The 20,006-nt window shown below is 43.3% G+C and overlaps 1 protein-coding gene across 7 annotated transcripts in view; it reads right to left on the bottom strand.

Annotated features, from left to right (window-relative positions):
• TSPAN4 (tetraspanin 4) overlaps positions 1 to 20,006 on the bottom strand; it is an 878,525-nt gene that overhangs the window by 331,003 nt on the left and 527,516 nt on the right. The window lies entirely within an intron of this gene.

The raw sequence follows: 20,006 nt of genomic DNA, 5'->3' as shown, positions 1-20,006 counted from the left end.
GCGTACATTCACTCGTGTATGTGACATATCCTACTGCAGTTTTTTTTCATTAAGCCATGTACACAGTAGTTTTAACCCCTTAGTGACAGAGCCACTTTGGTACTTAATGACCGAGCCAATTTTTACAATTTTGACCACTGTCACTTTATGAGGTTATAACTGTGGAACGCATTAACAGATCCCACTGATTCTGAGACTATTTTTTCGTGACATATTGTACTTCATGTTAGTGGTAACATTTCTTCGATATTACGTGAAATTATTTATGAAAAAAATGGAAAAATGGCGAAAATTTTTAAAATTTTGCAATTTTCAAACTTTGTATTTTTATGCCCTTAAATCAGAGAGATATGTCACAAAAAATAGTTAATGAATAACATTTCCCACATGTCTACTTTACATCAGCACAATTTTGGAAACAAATTTTTTTTTTTCGTTAGGGAGTTATAAGGGTTAAAATTTGACCAGCAATTTCTCATTTTTACAACACCATTTTGTTAGGGACCACATCTCATTTGAAGTCATTTTGAGGGGTCTATATGATAGAAAATAACCAAGTGTGACACCATTCTAAAAACTGCACCCCTCAAGGTGCTCAAAACCACATTCAAGAAGTTTATTAACCCTTTACGTGCTTCACAGGAACTGAAAAATTGTGGAAGGAAAAAATTAGCATTTAACTTTTTTTTGCAAACATTTTACTTCAGAACCATTTTCTTTTATTTTTACAAGTGTAAAAATAGAAATTTAGCCATAAATTTTGTTGTGCAGTTTCTCCTGAATACGCCAATACCCCATATGTGGGGGTAAACCACTGTTTGGGCGCACCGCAGAGCTTGGAAGAGAAGGAGCGCCGTTTGACTTTTTCAATGCAGAATTGGCTGGAATTGAGATTGGATGCCATGTCACGTTTAGAGAGCCCCTGATGTGCCTAAACAGTGGAAACGCTTCACAAGTGACACCATTTTGGAAACTAGACCCCTTAAGGAACTTATCTAGATGTGTGGTGAGCACTTTGAGCCCCCAAGTGCTTCACAGAAGTTTATAACGTAGAGCCGTGAAAATAAAAAATCGCATTTGTTTACACAAACATGACCTTTTCGCCCACAAATTCTTATTTTCACAAGGGTAACAGGAGAAATTAGACGACAAAAGTTGTTGTGCAATTTCTCCTGAGTACGTCGATACCCCATATGTGGGGGTAAACCAGTGTTTGGGCGCACCGCAGAGCTTGGAAGAGAAGGAGTGCCGTTTTACTTTTTCAATGTAGTATTGGCTGGACTTGAGATCGGACGCCATGTCGCGTTTGGAGAGCCCCTGATGTGCCTAAAGAGTGGAAACCCCCCACAAGTGACACCATTTTGGAAACTAGACCCCTTAAGGTACTTATGTAGATGTGTGGTGAGCACTTTAAACCCCCAGGTGCTTCACAGAAGTTTATAATGTAGAGCTGTGAAAATAAAAAATCGCATTTTTTCTACAAAAATGATCTTTTTGCCCCAAATTTTTTATTTTGACAAGGGTAACAGGAGAAATTAGACCACAAAAGTTGTTGTGCAATTTCTCCTGAGTACGTCGATACCCCATATGTGGGGGTAAACCACTGTTTGGGCGCACCGCAGAGCTTGGAAGAGAAGGAGTGCCGTTTTACTTTTTCAATGTAGAATTGGCTGGAATTGAGATCGGACACCACGTCGCGTTTGGAGAGCCCCTGATGTGCCTAAACAGTAGAAACTTCCGACAAGTGACCCCAATTTGGAAACTAGACCCCTTAAGGAACTCATCTAGATGTGTGGTGAGCACTTTAAACCCCCAAGTGCTTCACAGAAATTTATAAAGTAGAGCCGTGAAAATAAAAAATCCTTTTTTTTCCTCAAAAATTATTTTTTAGCCTGCAATTTTTTATTTTCTCAAGGGTAACAGGAGACATTGGACCCCAAAATCTGTTGACCAGTTTGTCCTGAGTACGCTGATACCCCATATGTGGGGGGGCACTGTTTGGGCACCCATCGGGGCTCGGAAGGGAAGGAGCGCCGCTTGGAATGCAGACTTTGATGGGATGGTCTGCGGGCGTCATGTTGCATTTGCAGAGCTCCTGATGTACCTAAACAGTAGAAACCCCCCACAAGTGACCCCCCAAAGAGCTTGTTTAGATGTGTGGTGAGCACTATGAACCCCCAACTGCTTCACAGAAGTTTATAATGTAGAGCCATGAAAATAAAAAAATCATATTTTTTCCACAAAAATTATCTTTTCACCCCCCAATTTTGACTTTCACAAGGGTAACAGGAGAAATTGGACCCCAAAATTTATTGTGCAATTTATGCTGAGTAGGCTGATACCCTATGTGTGGGGGTAAACCACTGTTTGGGCGCATGGCAGAGCTCGGAAGGGAAGGAGCGCCGTTTTGGAATGCAGACTTTGATAGAATGGTCTGCGGGCGTTATGTTGCGTTTGCAGAGCCCCTGATGTACCTAAACAGTAGAAACCTCCCACAAGTGACCCCATTTTGGAAAATAGACCCCCCATGGAACTTATCTAGATGTGTGTTGAGAACGTTGAATGCCCAAGTGCTTCACAGAAGTTTATAATGCAGAGTCGTGAAAATAAAAAATATTTTTTTTCCCACAAAAGATTTTTTAGCCCCCAAGTTTTTATTTTCACAAAGGTAACAGGAGAAATTGGACCCCAAAAGTTGTTGTCCAATTTATCCCAAGTACGCTGATGCCCCATATGTGGGGGTAAACCACTGTTTGGGCGCACGGCAGAGCTCAGAAGGGAGGGAGCACATGTATGGAGACCCCCTGATGTACCTAAACAGTGGAAACCCCCAATTCTAACTCCAACTCTAACCCCAACACACCCCTAACCCTAATCCCAACCCGATCCATAATCCTAATCACAACCCTAACGATAATCACAACCCTCACCCCAAAACAAAACTAATCTCAACACTAACCATAACCCTAATCAAAACCCTAAATCCAACACACCCCTAATCCTAATCTCAACCCTAACCTCAAACCTAACCCTAATCCAAATACACTCCTAACCCTAATCCCAACCCTAATCCCAAACGTAACCCTAATGCCAACCCTAATCCAAACCCTAACCCTAATCCCAACTTTAACCCTAACTTTAGCAGCAACCCTAGCCCTAACTTTAGCCCCAATCCTAACCCTAACTTTAGCCCCAACCCTAGCCCTAACCCTAAATTTAGCCCCAACCCTAACCCTAAATTTAGCCCCAACCCTAACCCTAAATTTAGCCCCAACCCTAAATTTAGCCCCAACCCTAACCCTAAATTTAGCCCCAACTCCTCTAGCTGCTGGCCGGCAGATCATACCATTTTCTCACCGGATGAAGAAGCCGGTGGGCAGGAGGACCCAGGGACACCGGTAAGTATAACAGGGTCCCCGAATCCCCCTATTTCTCTGTCCTCTGATGTGCGATCACATCAGAGGACAGAGAATGACACACCGCATTTTTTATTTTGCAGTCGCCGATAAACAGTTAATTACTGGCGATCGTAAAACAGGGTTTGGTAAAAACCGACTCCGATCATGTTCTTTGGGGTTTCGGCTACCCCCGACAGCCGAGACCCCAAAGATCTTCCAGGTGGCGGGCGCAGTGCGCCCGCCATTTTTTGGCCGGAACAAGATGGTGGCGCCCATCAGGAGCCACGAGGAGCACCGGGGAGACAGGTGAGTATCGGGGGGCGTTCGGGGACCCCATTTAAATTAAATGGGAAATTGCGGGGGTTTTTTGCGACCGCCGGTAAACAGTTAATTACCGGCGATCGCAATGCGGGGGTCGGTAAACAAACCCCGAATCATGCACTCTGGGGTCTCGGCTACCCCCGGTAACCGAGGCCCAGAGAAAATCCGACTCTGTGGTTTAAGTACCCTTAACTGCCGCCGTTAAAAGGCGTATAGGCGGTCGTTAAGGGGTTAAAAATGGATCCATGAGACTAAGGGCATATCCTATTCTCATGCTTTCAGCGGATCAGACTCGGGTCTATGGGGAGCCTGTTGTGAACTGTGTTTCTGGGCTCCCTCTGGTGGTCACTAACGGTATTGTGTTAGGTATGTCTTGTTGCAGGCCTGAGCTCCAGCTGTGTCGTTAAGCAGCGGGTCTTTCCTATTTGAGTCTCCTCTGGACTCAGTCTCTTGCCTGGCATCGTTGTATCCAGACCTATTTGGTCTCCTCCGGATTCCTTTCAGTCTGCCTCATGCAAGAAAAGCTAAGTCTGTTTTGTACAATTTGGATTGTTTGCATTATTCAGTGTTTTTGTCCAGCTTGCTTTACATTTGATTTTTGACTCGCTGGAAGCTCTAGGGGGCTGATATTCTCCCTCCACACCGTCAGTCGGTGTGGGGGTTCTTGAATGTTCAGCGTGGATGTTTTGTAGGGTTTTCTGCTAACCGCATAGTCCACTATCTATTTTCTGCTATCTAGACTATTGGGCCTCACTTTGCTGAATCTAGTTCATCTCTACGTTTGTGTTTTCCTCTTGCCTCACCGTTATTATTTGTTGGGGGCTTTCTATATCTTTGGGGTTCAATTTCTCTGGAGGCAAGCGAGGTCTTATTTTTTCCCTCTAGGGGTAGTCAGTTCTCCGGCTGGCTCGAGACGTCTAGAACCAACGTAGGCACGTTCACCGGCTACTTTTAGTTGTTTGTGTCAGGATCAGGTATGCGGTTAGCCCAGTTTCCACCTCCCTAGAGCAGTATTTATATTTTTGCTATCTTGCTGGAATATCAGAGATCCTCTGCCATTGGGATCATAACAGAATGCCAGGCTTAAAGAAAATGTTTAATGCATCGCAGAAGCGGGATTAAAAAGAAGTTCTGAGTTTTTTGTTTTTTTTCTGCTGCAGTTTCCCTAGCTTCTTCCATCCCCTTTTTCTCTGAGTGGCTGAAACTCTGCTGCAGATATGAATGTCCAGACTCTGACTTCTAGTGTGGATCAGCTTGCTGCTAGGGTGCAAAGCATTCAGGATTTTGTTATCCATAGCCCTATGTCTGAACCAAAAATACCTATTCCTGAGCCGTTTTTTGGAGATAGATCTAAATTCCTGAATTTTAGGAATAATTGTAAATTGTTTCTGTCTCTGAAACCTCGTTCTTCTGGTGATTCCGCCCAGCAAGTTAAGATTGTTATTTTCTTCTTGCGTGGCGACCCTCAGGATTGGGCCTTCTCTCTGGCGCCAGGAGATCCTGCATTGGTGAATGTTGATGCGTTTTTTCTGGCACTTGGTTTGCTTTATGAGGAGCCTAATCTTGAAAATCAGGCTGAAAAAATGTTGCTGGTTATCTCTCAGGGTCAGGACGAAGCTGAGGTATATTGCCAAAAATTTCGGAAATGGTCCGTGCTTACTCAATGGAAGGAGTGTGCACTGGCCGCAAATTTCAGAAATGGTCTTTCTGAAGCCATTAAAGATGTGATGGTGGGGTTTCCTATCCCTACAGGTCTAAATGATTCAATGGCTCTAGCCATTCAAATTGATCGACGTTTGCGGGAGCGCAAATCTGATAATCCTTTCTGAACGGTCACCTGATTCTATGCAATGTGACAGAATTCTGACCAGAGCCGAGCGACAAAATCATAGACGTCAAAATGGGTTGTGTTTCTACTGTGGTGATTCAACACATGTTATCTCAGCATGCTCTAAACGTTTAAAGAAAAAAGTTAATCCTGTCGCCATTGGTACTTTTCAGCCTAAGTTTATTTTGTCTGTGACTTTAATTTGTTCATTATCTTCTTACTCAGTTATGGCTTTTGTGGATTCTGGTGCTGCTTTAAGTCTGATGGATTTGTCGTTTGCCAAGCGCTGCGGTTTTGTCCTGGAGCCTTTGGAAAATCCTATTCCTCTTAGAGGAATTGATTCTACGCCATTGGCAGAGAATAAACCTCAGTATTGGACGCAGGTGACCATGTGCATGACTCCTGTACATCAGGAGGTGATTCGTTTTTTGGTACTGCATAAAATGCATGATGTTGTCGTTTTGGGTCTGCCATGGTTACAGGCCCATAACCCAGTTTTAGATTGGAAAGCTATGACTGTGTCTAGTTGGGGGTGTCAGGGGATTCATGGCGATTCTCCATTGGTGTCTATTGCTTCTTCTACTCCTTCTGAGATCCCTGAGTTTTTGTCAGACTTTCAGGATGTATTTAATGAGGCCAGGTCCAGTGCCCTTCCTCCTCATAGGGACTGTGATTGTGCTATAGATTTGATTCCTGGTAGTAAGTTTCCTAAGGGACGACTCTTTAATTTATCTGTGCCAGAGCATGCCACCATGCGGAGTTATATAAAGGAGTCTTTGGAGAAGGGACATATTCGCCCATCCTTGTCCCCTCTTGGTGCTGGATTCTTTTTTGTGGGCAAGAAAGACGGGTCTCTGAGACCTTGTATTGATTATCGTCTTCTGAATAAGATCACTGTTAAATTTCAGTATCCTTTGCCATTGTTGTCTGATTTGTTTGCTCGGATTAAGGGATCCAGTTGGTTCACCAAGATAGATCTTCGTGGTGCGTATAACCTTGTGCGCATAAAGCAGGGAGATGAATGGAAAACGGCATTTAATACGCCTGAGGGTCATTTTGAGTACCTGGTGATGCCTTTCGGATTATCTAATGCTCCTTCTGTGTTTCAGTCCTTCATGCATGACATATTCCGGAAATATCTGGATAAATTTATGATTATTTATCTGGATGATATTTTGTTTTTTTTCTGATGATTGGGAGTCCCATGTGAACCAGGTAAGGATGGTGTTTCAGGTTTTGCGGGAGAATGCTCTATTTGTGAAGGGCTCAAAATGTATCTTTGGGGTACAGAAGGTTTCTTTTTGGGGCTTTATTTTTTCCCCTTCTACTGTGGAGATGGACCCAGTTAAGGTCCGTGCCATTCATGACTGGACTCAGCCCACGTCTGTTAAGAGCCTGCAGAAGTTCTTGGGCTTTGCTAATTTTTACCGTCGTTTTATCGCTAATTTCTCCAGCGTGGTTAAACCTTTGACAGATATGACCAAGAAGGGTTCTGATGTTGCGAATTGGTCTCCTGCGGCCGTGGAGGCCTTTCGGGAGCTGAAGCATGGGTTTACTTCAGCGCCAGTCTTGTGCCAGCCGGATGTCTCTCTTCCCTTCCAGGTTGAAGTTGATGCTTCTTAGATTGGTGCAGGGGCTGTTTTGTCGCAAAGAAGTTCTGATGGCTCCGTGATGAAGCCATGCGCCTTCTTTTCAAGGAAATTTTCGCCTGCTGAGCGGAACTACGATGTTGGTAATCGGGAGTTGTTGGCCATGAAGTGGGCATTTGAGGAGTGGCGACATTGGCTTGAGGGAGCTAGACATCGTGTGGTGGTCTTAACTGATCATAAAAATCTGATTTACCTCGAGTCTGCCAAGCACCTGAATCCTAGACAGGCCCGTTGGTCGTTGTTTTTCTCCCGTTTTGACTTTGTGGTCTCGTACCTGCCTGGTTCGAAGAACGTGAAGGCTGATGCACTTTCTAGGAGTTTTGTACCTGATTCTCCGGGAGTCTCTGAGCCGGCTGGTATTCTCAGAGAGGGAGTAATTTTGTCTGCCATTTCCCCAGATTTGCGATGAGGGCTGCAAAAATTTCAGGCTGATAGGCCTGATTGTTGTCCACCGGAGAGATTGTTTGTCCCTGATGGATGGACCAACAGAGTTATTTCTGAGGTTCATTCTTCGGTGTTGGCGGGACATCCTGGGATTTTCGGTACCAGGGATTTGGTGGCCAGGTCCTTTTGGTGGCCTTCCTTGTCGCGGGATGTGCGTTCTTTTGTGCAGTCCTGTGGGATTTGTGCTCGGGCTAAGCCTTGCTGTTCTCGTGCCAGCGGGTTGCTTTTGCCCTTGCCTATCCCAAAGAGGCCTTGGACGCACATTTCCATGGATTTCATTTCGGATCTTCCGGTGTCTCGGAAGATATCTGTCATCTGGGTGGTGTGCAATCGTTTTTCTAAAATGGTCCATTTGGTGCCCTTGCCTAAGTTGCCTTCCTCCTCTGATTTGGTTCCTTTGTTCTTTCAGAAGGTGGTTCGTTTGCATGGCATCCCTGAGAATATTGTATCTGACAGAGGATCCCAGTTTGTGTCCAGATTCTGGCGATCCTTTTGTGCTAAGATGGGTATTGATTTGTCTTTTTCGTCGGCTTTTCATCCTCAGACTAATGGCCAGACGTTAGAGACTTATTTGAGATGTTTTGTTTCTGCTGATCAGGACGACTGGGTTACCTTTTTGCCACTGGCCGAGTTTGCCCTTAATAATCGGGCTAGTTCTGCCACCTTGGTTTCACCCTTTTTCTGCAACTCTGTTTTTCATCCTCGTTTCTCCTCGGGTCAGGTTGAACCTTCTGACTGTCCTGGGGTTGATTCTGTGGTGGATAGGTTGCAGCGGATTTGGAACCATGTGGTGGACAATTTGAAATTGTCACAAGACAGGGCCCAGCGGTCTGCCAACCGCCGCCGCGGTGTGGGTCCCCGACTTCGTGTTGGGGATTTGGTTTGGTTGTCTTCTCGGCATGTTCCTTTGAAAGTCTCCTCTCCTAAGTTCAAGCCTCACTTTATCGGTCCTTATAAGATTTTGGAAATCCTTAACCCGGTGTCTTTTCGCTTGGACCTTCCAGCGTCTTTTGCTATTCATAATGTGTTCCATAGGTCCTTGTTGCGGCGGTACGTGGTGCCTATGGTTCCTGCTGTTGAGCCTCCTGCCCCGGTTTTGGTTGAGGGCGAGTTGGAGTACGTGGTGGAGAAGATTCTGGATTCTCGTATCTCTAGACGGAAACTCCAGTATTTAGTTAAGTGGAAAGGCTATGGTCAGGAGGATAATTCCTGGGTTGTCGCCTCTGATGTTCATGCGGCTGATTTGGTTCATGCCTTTCACGCTGCTCATCCTGATCGCCCTGGGGGTCTTGGTGAGGGTTCGGTGACCCCTCCTCAAGGGGGGGGGGTACTGTTGTGAACTGTGTTTCTGGGCTCCCTCTAGTGGTCACTAACGATATTGTGTTAGGTATGTTTTGTTGCAGGCCTGAGCTCCAGCTGTGTCGTTAAGCAGCGGGTGTTCCCTATTTAAGTCTCCTCCGGACTCAGTCTCTTGCCTGGCATCGTTGTATCCAGACCTATATGGTCTCCTCCGGATTCCTTTCAGTCTGCCTCATGCAAGAAAAGCTAAGTCTGTTTTGTACAATTTGGATTGTTTGCATTATTCAGTGTTTTTGTCCAGCTTGCTTTACATTTGATTTTTGACTCGCTGGAAGCTCTAGGGGGCTGATATTCTCCCTCCACACCGTCAGTCGGTGTGGGGGTTCTTGAATGTTCAGCATGGATGTTTTGTAGGGTTTTCTGCTAACCGCATAGTCCACTATCTATTTTCTGCTATCTAGACTATTGGGCCTCACTTTGCTGAATCTAGTTCATCTCTAGGTTTGTGTTTTCCTCTTGCCTCACCGTTATTATTTGTTGGGGGCTTTCTATATCTTTGGGGTTCAATTTCTCTGGAGGCAAGCGAGGTCTTATTTTTTCCCCCTAGGGGTAGTCAGTTCTCCGGCTGGCTCGAGACATCTAGAACCAACGTAGGCACGTTCACCGGCTACTTTTAGTTGTTTGTGACAGGATCAGGTATGCGGTTAGCCCAGTTTCCACCTCCCTAGAGCAGTATTTATATTTTTGCTATCTTGCCGGAATATCAGAGATCCTCTGCCATTGGGATCATAACAGGAGCCGTGAGACGCGGATGAAACTAGGAGGACATACTTTTTACTTGAGAGTTACATCCTAGTTTCATTCATCTATTCTTCTGATCCATTGTTAAGAGTCAATGGATAAAAAAGTTCAGAAAGTCTACCTGACTCAGGAGAAAAAAAAAAAAAAGGGAAGACAAAACACTTATGCAATAAGGATGACGCCTAAGCAAAAAGAACAATTGTTCTGTTTCTCTTGGATGGTAACACACAGATGTGTGAATGCAGAATAAATCACAGTTTGTTTGTCCATCTAGAAAAATACTTAAAGAAGTTGTCCATTAGGACAACCCATTCATATTCCCCATAGTTGGCCCCGATAAAACAAAAAAAGCTGAGACTCACCTCCTTTGCCGATGCCGTTCCCACAGTGTCAGCACTCGCGTTCCAGGGGATCAAGCTGCTATGACAAATGAGACCAACGCCCAGTCAGCGCTGGTGTATCTGTTCCCACTTTCGGACATATAAGTAACCAAGAGGAAGTGAGACAACAGCTAAAGCCCTCAGTTCCTCTGAAGGAGGAGACAGTGACATCAGCGGTGACTGGGCGCCGAGCTCGCATGTCATAACAACCGCATGTGAGCCCTGGGAATAGGCTTTTGTATTTTGTCGGGGCCAAACGTTGGGAATGAGAAGGGGTTGTCTTAGTTGTGGACAACCACTTTATAGGGGTTAATTGGTCTTAAACCGCAATCATGACCTCATAGTTCTTATTATGAAATAAATGAATCTTTGTGGATGAAAGTTTATGCATTCAATTACCCAATCTGATACAATATAAAATAATTAATCATAGCTGCATAGGCCTAAATGCATAGTGAGCAGACATCTGCAGATAAATGTTACACAGGTCTAGTGAACAAAATTAACATACCAATATAAAAGGCACCAGAAAAGGAATCATAGGAGAGCTCCCCCAGGTTCCCCGATGCGCGTTTCACGTGTTCACATATTACACTTCTTATTGAACCACCCGCGTCTTCCTCTTGCAAAATTAGGTGGTTATGTCGGCAGCTAAAAGACACTCGGTGCACATACCCTTAGATGGTCTTTTTAAATATGGTAACTATATATGTAGGGAGAGAGGTAGGGGTGCTCTCAAGGAGGATTTACCATGAGATGAAACAGTTTTTGTGTATTAGAAATCATTGTACAGTTGATAGAACATATATGGTGCAATCTGGATGGAACAAGACATACAGTAATAACCACAAGAAAAGGAAACACAGTGACCATAAAGCCATTTCCTCATAAGAAATAAATAATGACAGCAAGGAATATTCTATGCTGCTCAATGACTACATTTAACATCTTCATCACACCAGGCCTTCAGAGTAATGTATTATTTCGCTTTTATGTGTCTCCATGCCATGCTTGACTTGTGGACCTCTAGCCTATTACACCAAATGCACAAGAGCACGGACAGCCCCATTCTGCCGCTACTAATCAAGTCTGTAAGAGCAATTCTTCACATTTCTCTTCTAAATCTCAGCATTTGTTCTGATTCAAAGCCTGCTATTTATTCCTAACAGCAAGAGGTCTTCCTGTATTTCCATGAACTCTATTCAGGTAGAACTATCTGCAGAAATATGCAACATTATATAGAAAAAAAAAAGAATACGAGATTACCGTCCATAGTCATATTCACATTTAAAACACAACCACGGCTATTGTGAAGGGAAACTTATATTCAATGTGATGACTTGCTAGGCTCGGTTCCCTGCACAGCTGCCATATACTGCTGCCTTCAGATCTCACGACTCCTCTTCTTAGAACATTCACAGAGGGACTTCTTTGGCCGATCCGGATATTAGATTATGGCTGTCAACTGAACCCTTGCATTTAAATATGGAAGAAAATTTTTTTTTCTTATTAAAAAAAAAAAAAAAAGTTGTATTTGCATTTTGATGAGATCTGCAGTTCTGAAGGTCTCTTGGCTTCTGCTGCCTCTTTCGGTGGGATTAGTTTCAGACGTCGCGTTAGGGTGATTGAGGTTAATCAAAACATCAAGAGCTGCATAAAGTATGATCGAGCACTATCATATAGCTAAGTTTTGTCTCTTATTATGGATGTGTCATAGTAGGTCTAGAAAAGTCACACTGAGGTTTCAGATAACAGATTGCTTGGCTACCCTTAAAAGATTATTCACAGTTTAGACAATTATGACTAGAAATTAGAGAATCGATTCGATGCAAATTGAGTTTGTGTAGCATTTTTAGGAATTTGGTGAATTCGCACAAATCACCTAAAACTGACTACCACTATTTTACACATTGTAGAAGATGGCATCAGCCAGAAAAGGATCAGATAAAATTTAAGGCATGGCAAGGTTGGCTTTCCTGTAATGCCTTACCAATCACATCAAATAGAACAGCATTTCCTATCAGTTGAAACTGTAATAGCCAGCATAAAAGCAGAAGCAGGGAATGCAGCAGCCATTTTTTGGAAAATCGGGATAGTGGGAGGACATCACAGCTCACCACTTAGATTTAGAGCGAGAAAGCCATAAGACACTAAAGAAAATGTACAAATAGTGTGCGACAACACAGCTGTGAAGATTACTGTCTGAGCAAAAGAGAACTGTGTCATGCGTAGTTTTTCTGAGCAATTGCAGCAATTTCTATTCGACGCAAACTAAATTTGGGGGTAAAAACTTGGAAAATCTGGTGAATTCAAATTTCAAAAGATTCGTTCATCACTAATTACGACACTTACCCATCAGCACAAATTAGTTCATTTTAATCAACAGTTTCTAGTATGGGTAAAAAGAATTACAGAACTGCATGTAAAACTCCTTTAATATGTAAGACCACCTTTAGCTTCTAATAGGATTGGAGGTTGTTTCAACCTTGAAAATAGTGAAATAACAAAGGCGGACTTAATAATAATAATAATAATAATAATAATTACTCACAATCTAATGTCCCTATAAGTATGTCTTTGGAATGTGGGAGGAAACCGGAGAACCCGGAGGAAACCCACGCAAACACGGAGAGAACATACAAACTCCTTGCCGATGTTTTCCTTGGTGGGATTTTAACCCAGGACTCCAGCGCTGCAAGGCTGCAGTGCTAACCACTGAGCCACCGTGCTGCCCTATTGCCCTATGGACTTGATTCTGCTCTGCATGTTCTGCCCTGCGATGATCTGTTCCACCGAAAAGCCATCGCAGCCTGCTCCAGCCGGTGATTCTTCTGCTTCTGCTGACATCACATTGACAGAGCAGCACCTTCTCTTCCGCTCTACTCTGTTGATGAGGCTTCATTGCTGATTAACTGCCGGCTTGCTGTAGTTAAGCAACTGGGAATCGACTGTCAATCAGCATGACTTGGGAAGTGATGCCCTGTCAACAGAGAAGACTGGAAGAGAAAGAGCTGCTCTGTTGACGGGGCTTCACTGCCAACATCATGTTGATTGATTGTCGGCTTGCCACAGTTAGGCAACTAGGAGTCGACTGTAAATCAACATGACATCGGCAGAGACGTCCTGTTGACAAAGAAGACCAGAAGAGAAAGAGCTGCTCTGTCGAAACAAGGTCAGAAGAGATTGTCACAGGGCAAGACAGGCAGGTATTCAGCAACTACCTGCCGGTAAGTTCTTAGCCCAATGGCCAACAAACTCAACAACATAACAAGTTTTTTTTAAAAAAATAGAAGAAAACAAGATTGAAAAGGATATTTACGGTATGAATTAAGTTTTGGGAAGAGGCTGCCTATCTACCTGTAAAGTATCATAAAACTTGTGACATTGCTAGGCATTTATCACAGGAAGATTTCCCACTTTCCACAGCTAGAACATTGTTGTTTTATCACAGTATACACTAGAAATTAATATGATCTTTTCCAGATAGTTAAACATTTTTGCATTGATGACATTGATGTATCTGGAAAATGATTAGTAACATGCTTAAAAATACTTTAATCATATATCTGACATTTTAGTTGATTGCTAACACTTGTTTGTACCATTTCAAGCATGGAAATATGCAATTACTGCAAATATACCCTGAAAATGTCGTAGAATGTGAGAAGGATTACTGCATTGTATGGAGTTTGTTCCAGACAGTCCCCATCAGTATGAACCCTGCGAGTTGCCATTTAGTTTGACGGCTCATTATTAGAAATAGCTGCTCCGGCTAAACTAGCAATTATAAGGATTAGCTAAAAAAAACAACTCCACTTACATAACAACACTTTATTATGCCTTTAAAACAATCCTGATACACTGCCAACCTCTGCATTTTCTACATGCCTTATTAGCAGGGCTGTGGAGATGGTTGGCCAAGTTCTGACAGGTAATTCTCTAGTTTTCCAACTACTTCAAAAATATCAATAATCAGTAAAAGTAAATTTACTGTAATATGATGGTAACATCAGGCTGTTTCACACCATTATGTAAATTATGGGGTTATTTGGATAGAACATAAAACATATTTGAATACAATATAAGATATTGTTTTAAAGCAGCAATTGGAGTCAGTACATTGCTACAGACTCCATGACTAGGCTTCGAGTGTTGGGCTCTTGAGACAGCGTTTCTATTGATGTCTGTATTGAGCCAGTACTCGCACAGTGATTTCATCAGATAGCTTCAACTCGACTGCAGAGGCACGTATCAAGATTCCAGAAAAGTTTTATTTTCAAGCTGAACTCTTGTGTTACACACAATTGCAGTAGCTGCAGTAAGTAGAAAGACAATTCTGAAACAGAGATGTATAGAGATGATCCTCAGAAGGAATATGGCTGAAAAACACTGGCACGGGTGGACAAAGGGGCTGGGATTCAGGGAGAAAGGGAGGACAAACTTGCAAAAGCAGTGTAACAGCAACAATACAAATGATGATACAATACTGTAAAGTTCTCAAATCATGGGACATGACACTCCAACTCCACACAAGACCGACTACAGGACTCCAACTACTCAGATCTTCCTTTTGGTGCATACAGATATTATAGGAGTCACTCTTGATGAGCTATACCAAAGATCCACTAATGAAGTGTGGCATTTGATCCCTCAGATGTGGGAGGTCCATGTGCTACATTCTCCTTTGCATAAAAATAGTTTTGGGGGTTTTCTCCAACCACAGAAATGGCAACAAGCTAACCAATGGGGCAGGTTCAATCTAAAAAGGGGTGTCATAAAACCTTTAAAAAGGTGGACCCATAAATGAATCTTACCGTATGTACTCTACTTATTTTAAAAAAATATATATCTACAGCTTTGAGATACATTTTACAGCACTCTTCCATTTTTTGGGGCATTCTTTTGCAAAGTCCACCTAATGTATCCAGTGCTCAGTGCTCTTATACACATGCGGTGGAGAGATTTCTGTTATTATGCAGGCCAGATAATGAGATTCGGCAAAATAGAAGTGACAATTTTCACCGGAATTCAATAAGTTAGGTGGACAATCACTGAGGAAATTAAAAAAACCTGCAGGGGCCGTCATAAAAATTATGTAACGACAATATCAGGACACATTGAGATTTAAAAGAAAAAATTACTCCAATTAAACACATACGTTCGCTTGTATCCAATGGGTAAAATGAATAATTTTTCATGGGAAGAGTCTTTTATGAAGAAAACGCCTAAAACCAATTAAAAAATTAATTCTTAGTTTTCTGTTGCTTGTTAGCACTATGGTAAGATTTATCAATGCACCAGAATTATGGTGCAAATTCTGGGGAAAAAAAACCAAAAAGTTTAATGACTTGCAGCACATTAATTTAGGGTTTTAGAAAATTCTGTGACTTGTCTGTTAAAGGGGCGTGGACTCTCTGAAAAAGGGGTGTCGTTTGGCATATAGGGGTAGTGGTATGAAATGCAACATCATGAGCCAAAATTGTGGCGCAAGTTTCTTGAAAAAGTAAGTCAACTAGTAGGTGGCGTCAACTTCAGACTAGACAGTGTAAAAGTTATACCAGATGTACCAAGCAGTATGAACCACTTTTATAAATGATTATAGCTATTTAGTCTAAGGTTGCCAAGTCTATAGCTCTGTTTACACGGGCCGACTGGCGGTGCATCGATCAGTAAATATTTAACAATCTGAAGTTGTTTGATAGCCTATTTAACCAAACCACGGTAATCAATGCGCACTCAATGATCTGTAATAGTTCGTTCGGTGCAAAAAGGCTGCAATAGTTCTGGGCAGCACAAGCCCTGTTTACACAGGAGGATGTGCAAACTAAAAGATCTTTACACCTGGTGAACAAGTGCTTTCATACAGAAAGGTTTAAGGGAAACTAGGGTTCTGAAGTCCAATTGTGCACAAAAATCTTAAAGTGTAAATGCACTTCAAAAATAATCTGTCAGCAGATTTTTGCTATGTAATCTGAGAAAAGCATGATGTAGCAGCAGAGACTCTGATTTCAGTGATGTGTCACTTACTAGGCTGTGTTTTGCCATTTCAATACAATCAGTGTTTTATCAGCAGGAGATTATAACTAGAGGACTACACTGTGTGCAGAATTATTAGGCAAGTTGTACTTTGATCACATGATACTTTTTATACATGTTGTCCTACTCCAAGCTGTTCAGGCTTGAGAGCCAACTACCAATTAAAGAAATCAGGTGATGTGCATCTCTGTAATCAGGAGGGGTGTTGTCTAATGGCATCAAAACCCTATGTAAGGTGTGCTTAATTATTAGGCAACTTCCTTTCCTTTGGCAAAATGGGTCAGAAGAGAGATTGTTGTGAATTTGGATTCTGGGCTCCCCCGGTGGCCGCTTGTGGAATTGGACTTGTCATCCTCTTTCCTGTTTCACCTGGTTCCATCAGTAGTGGGTGTCGCTATTTAAGCTCATTTCTCTGGTGGTTTCTTGCCGGTCAACAATGTTATCTGATGCCTCTCAGTGCTTGTTCCTGCTTCTAGACAACTACTAGATAAGTTGGACTTTTGTCCATGTTTTGTTTTGCCTATTTGTTCCAGTTCACAGCTGAAGTTTTGTTACTGTGTCTGGAAAGCTCTCGTTGATCAGGGATTGCTACTCTGGCGTTATGAGTTAATGCCAGAGTTTAAGGTAATCTCTGGATGGTGTTTTGTTAGTGTTTTTCTGCTGACCATGAAAGTATACTATCTGTCTTCTGCTATCTAGTAAGCGGACCTCAAATTTGCTAAGACTATTTTCCTGCTGCGTTTGTTGTTTCATCTGAACTCACCGTCATTATATGTGGGGGGCTACTGTCTTCTTTGGAATATTTCTCTAGAGGTGAGCCAGGTCTTATATTTCCCTCTGCTAGCTATTTAGGTCTTAGGCCAGAGCTGGGCATCTAGCGATAAATAGGAAATGCTACCTGGCTATTTCTAGTTGCGCGGCAGGCTTAGTTCATGGTCAGTATAGTTCCATCTTCCGAGAGCTTGTCCCTCTATAGGCTTGCTATGATCTCTGCCTGCAGAGATCATGACAGTTTGACCGGCCAATAAGGTGTTAAAGACCCAGGTTGAGAAAGGAGGGTTATAAGAAGTCTGCTGGAATTTTTTTTTTTTTTTCCCTCCAGTCTGCCTTGCTGCAGTCTTTTTTCTCTCTCTCCTCCTAATCTCTGTATGCTCTGTGTGCACCTGACAATAATGGATCTCCAGAGTGTAACTGCGGGTTTGAATAATCTCATCACGAAAGTACAAAATTTGCAAGATTTTGTGGTACATGCTCCGGTATCTGAGCCGAGAATTCCTTTGCCGGAGTTCTTCACAGGGAATAGAGCTAGCTTCCAGAATTTCCGAAATAATTGTAAGCTTTATTTGTCCCTGAAGTCTCGTTCAGCTGGAGACCCTGCTCAGCAGGTTAGGATTGTGATTTCCTTGCTCAGGGGTGACCCTCAAGATTGGGCCTTCTCATTGCCAGCAGGGGATCCTGCGTTACGCGATGTGGATGCGTTTTTTCTGGCCTTGGGCTTGCTTTATGAGGAACCTCATTTGGAACTTCAGGCAGAAAAAACTTTGATGGCACTATCTCAGGGGCAAGACGAAGCTGAAGTTTTCTGCCAAAAATTCCGTAAATGGTCTGTGCTTACTCAGTGGAATGAGTGCGCCTTGGCGGCAACTTTCAGAGAAGGTCTCTCTGATGCCGTTAAGGATGTTATGGTGGGGTTCCCTTTGCCTGCAGGTCTGAATGAGTCCATGACAATGGCTATTCAGATTGATAGGCGTCTGCGGGAGCGCAAACCGGTGCACCATCTGGCGGTGTCTATGGAAAAGACGCCAGAAAGTATGCAGTGTGATAGAATTCTGTCCAGGAGCGAGCGACAGAATTTTAGACGGAAGAATGGATTGTGTTTCTATTGTGGGGATTCTACTCATGTTATATCAGCATGCTCTAGGCGTACAAAGAAGCTTGATAAGTCTGTTTCCATTGGCACCATTCAGTCTAAGTTTATTTTGTCTGTAACCCTGATTTGCTCTTTGTCATCCATTGCCACGGACGCCTATGTTGACTCTGGCGCCGCTCTGAGTCTTATGGATTGGTCCTTTGCCAATCGTTGTGGTTTTGATTTAGAGCCTTTGGAGACTCTTATTCCTCTGAAGGGGATTGACTCCACCCCATTGGCTAATAATAAACCACAATACTGGACACAAGTAACCATGCGTATCAATCCGGATCACCAGGAGATTATTCGTTTCCTGGTGCTGTATAATTTACATGACGATTTGGTGCTGGGATTGCCATGGTTGCAGTCTCACAACCCAGTCTTGGACTGGAGAGCAATGTCTGTGTTGAGCTGGGGATGTAGGGGTATTCATGGGGACGTACCTTTGGTTTCTATTTCGTCGTCCATTCCCTCTGAAGTCCCTGAGTTCCTCTCTGATTATCAAGACGTCTTTGACGAACCCAAGCTTGGGTCGTTACCTCCGCACCGTGAGTGCGATTGTGCCATAGATTTGATACCGGGTTGTAAATATCCAAAGGGTCGTTTGTTTAATTTGTCTGTGCCGGAACATGCTGCTATGCGGGAATATATAAAGGAGTCTTTGGAAAAGGGACATATTCGTCCATCTTCTTCTCCCTTGGGAGCTGGGTTTTTCTTTGTCTCAAAAAAAGACGGCTCTTTGAGACCATGTATTGATTATCGGCTTCTGAATAAGATCACTGTTAAGTATCAATACCCATTGCCATTGCTTACTGATTTGTTTGCTCGTATAGAGGGTGCTAAGTGGTTCTCTAAAATTGATCTTCGTGGGGCGTATAATTTGGTGCGGATCAGGCAGGGGGATGAGTGGAAGACCGCATTTAATACGCCCGAGGGCCACTTTGAGTATTTGGTCATGCCTTTTGGTCTTTCTAATGCCCCTTCAGTTTTCCAGTCTTTTATGCATGATATTTTCCGCGATTTTCTGGATAAATTTATGATAATATATCTGGATGATATTCTGATTTTTTCTGATGACTGGGACTCTCATGTCCAGCAGGTCAGGAGAGTTTTTCAGGTTCTGCGGTCTAATTCTTTATGTGTGAAGGGGTCTAAGTGCGTTTTTGGGGTCCAGAAAATTTCCTTTTTGGGGTATATTTTTTCTCCCTCTTCCATTGAGATGGATCCCGTCAAGGTGCAAGCTATTTGTGACTGGACTCAGCCCTCCTCTCTTAAGGGTCTTCAGAGATTTTTGGGCTTTGCCAACTTTTACCGCCGATTTATTGCTGGTTTTTCGGATGTCGTTAAACCACTTACTGATTTGACCAGACAAGGCGCTGATGTTGCTAATTGGTCCCCTCATGCTGTAGAGGCCTTTCAGGAGCTTAAGCGCCGTTTTGCCTCTGCCCCTGTGTTGCGTCAGCCTGATGTGAATCTGCCTTTTCAGGTTGAGGTTGACGCTTCGGAGATCGGAGCTGGGGCAGTGTTGTCGCAGAAAGGTTCCGACTGCTCCGTCATTAGGCCTTGTGCCTTCTTTTCTCGCAAATTTTCGCCCGCAGAGCGGAATTATGATGTTGGGAATCGGGAGCTTTTGGCCATGAAGTGGGCGTTTGAGGAGTGGCGCCATTGGCTCGAGGGGGCTAGGCATCAGGTGGTGGTATTGACTGACCACAAAAATTTGATTTATCTTGAGACTGCCAGACGCCTGAATCCTAGACAGGCGCGCTGGTCTTTATTTTTTTCTCGCTTTAATTTTGTGGTGTCATACCTACCGGGTTCTAAGAATGTTAAGGCAGATGCCCTTTCTAGGAGTTTTGACCCGGACTCTCCTGGTAATTCTGAACCCACAGGTATCCTTAGGGAGGGAGTAATTTTGTCGGCCGTTTCTCCTGATCTGCGGCG

This window comes from Ranitomeya variabilis, chromosome 2, assembly GCF_051348905.1.
Source record: "Ranitomeya variabilis isolate aRanVar5 chromosome 2, aRanVar5.hap1, whole genome shotgun sequence".
NCBI lineage: Eukaryota > Metazoa > Chordata > Amphibia > Anura > Dendrobatidae > Ranitomeya > Ranitomeya variabilis.
The sequence above is the reverse complement of the archived record's forward strand: the minus strand, read 5'-3'. Positions and strand labels throughout refer to the sequence as shown.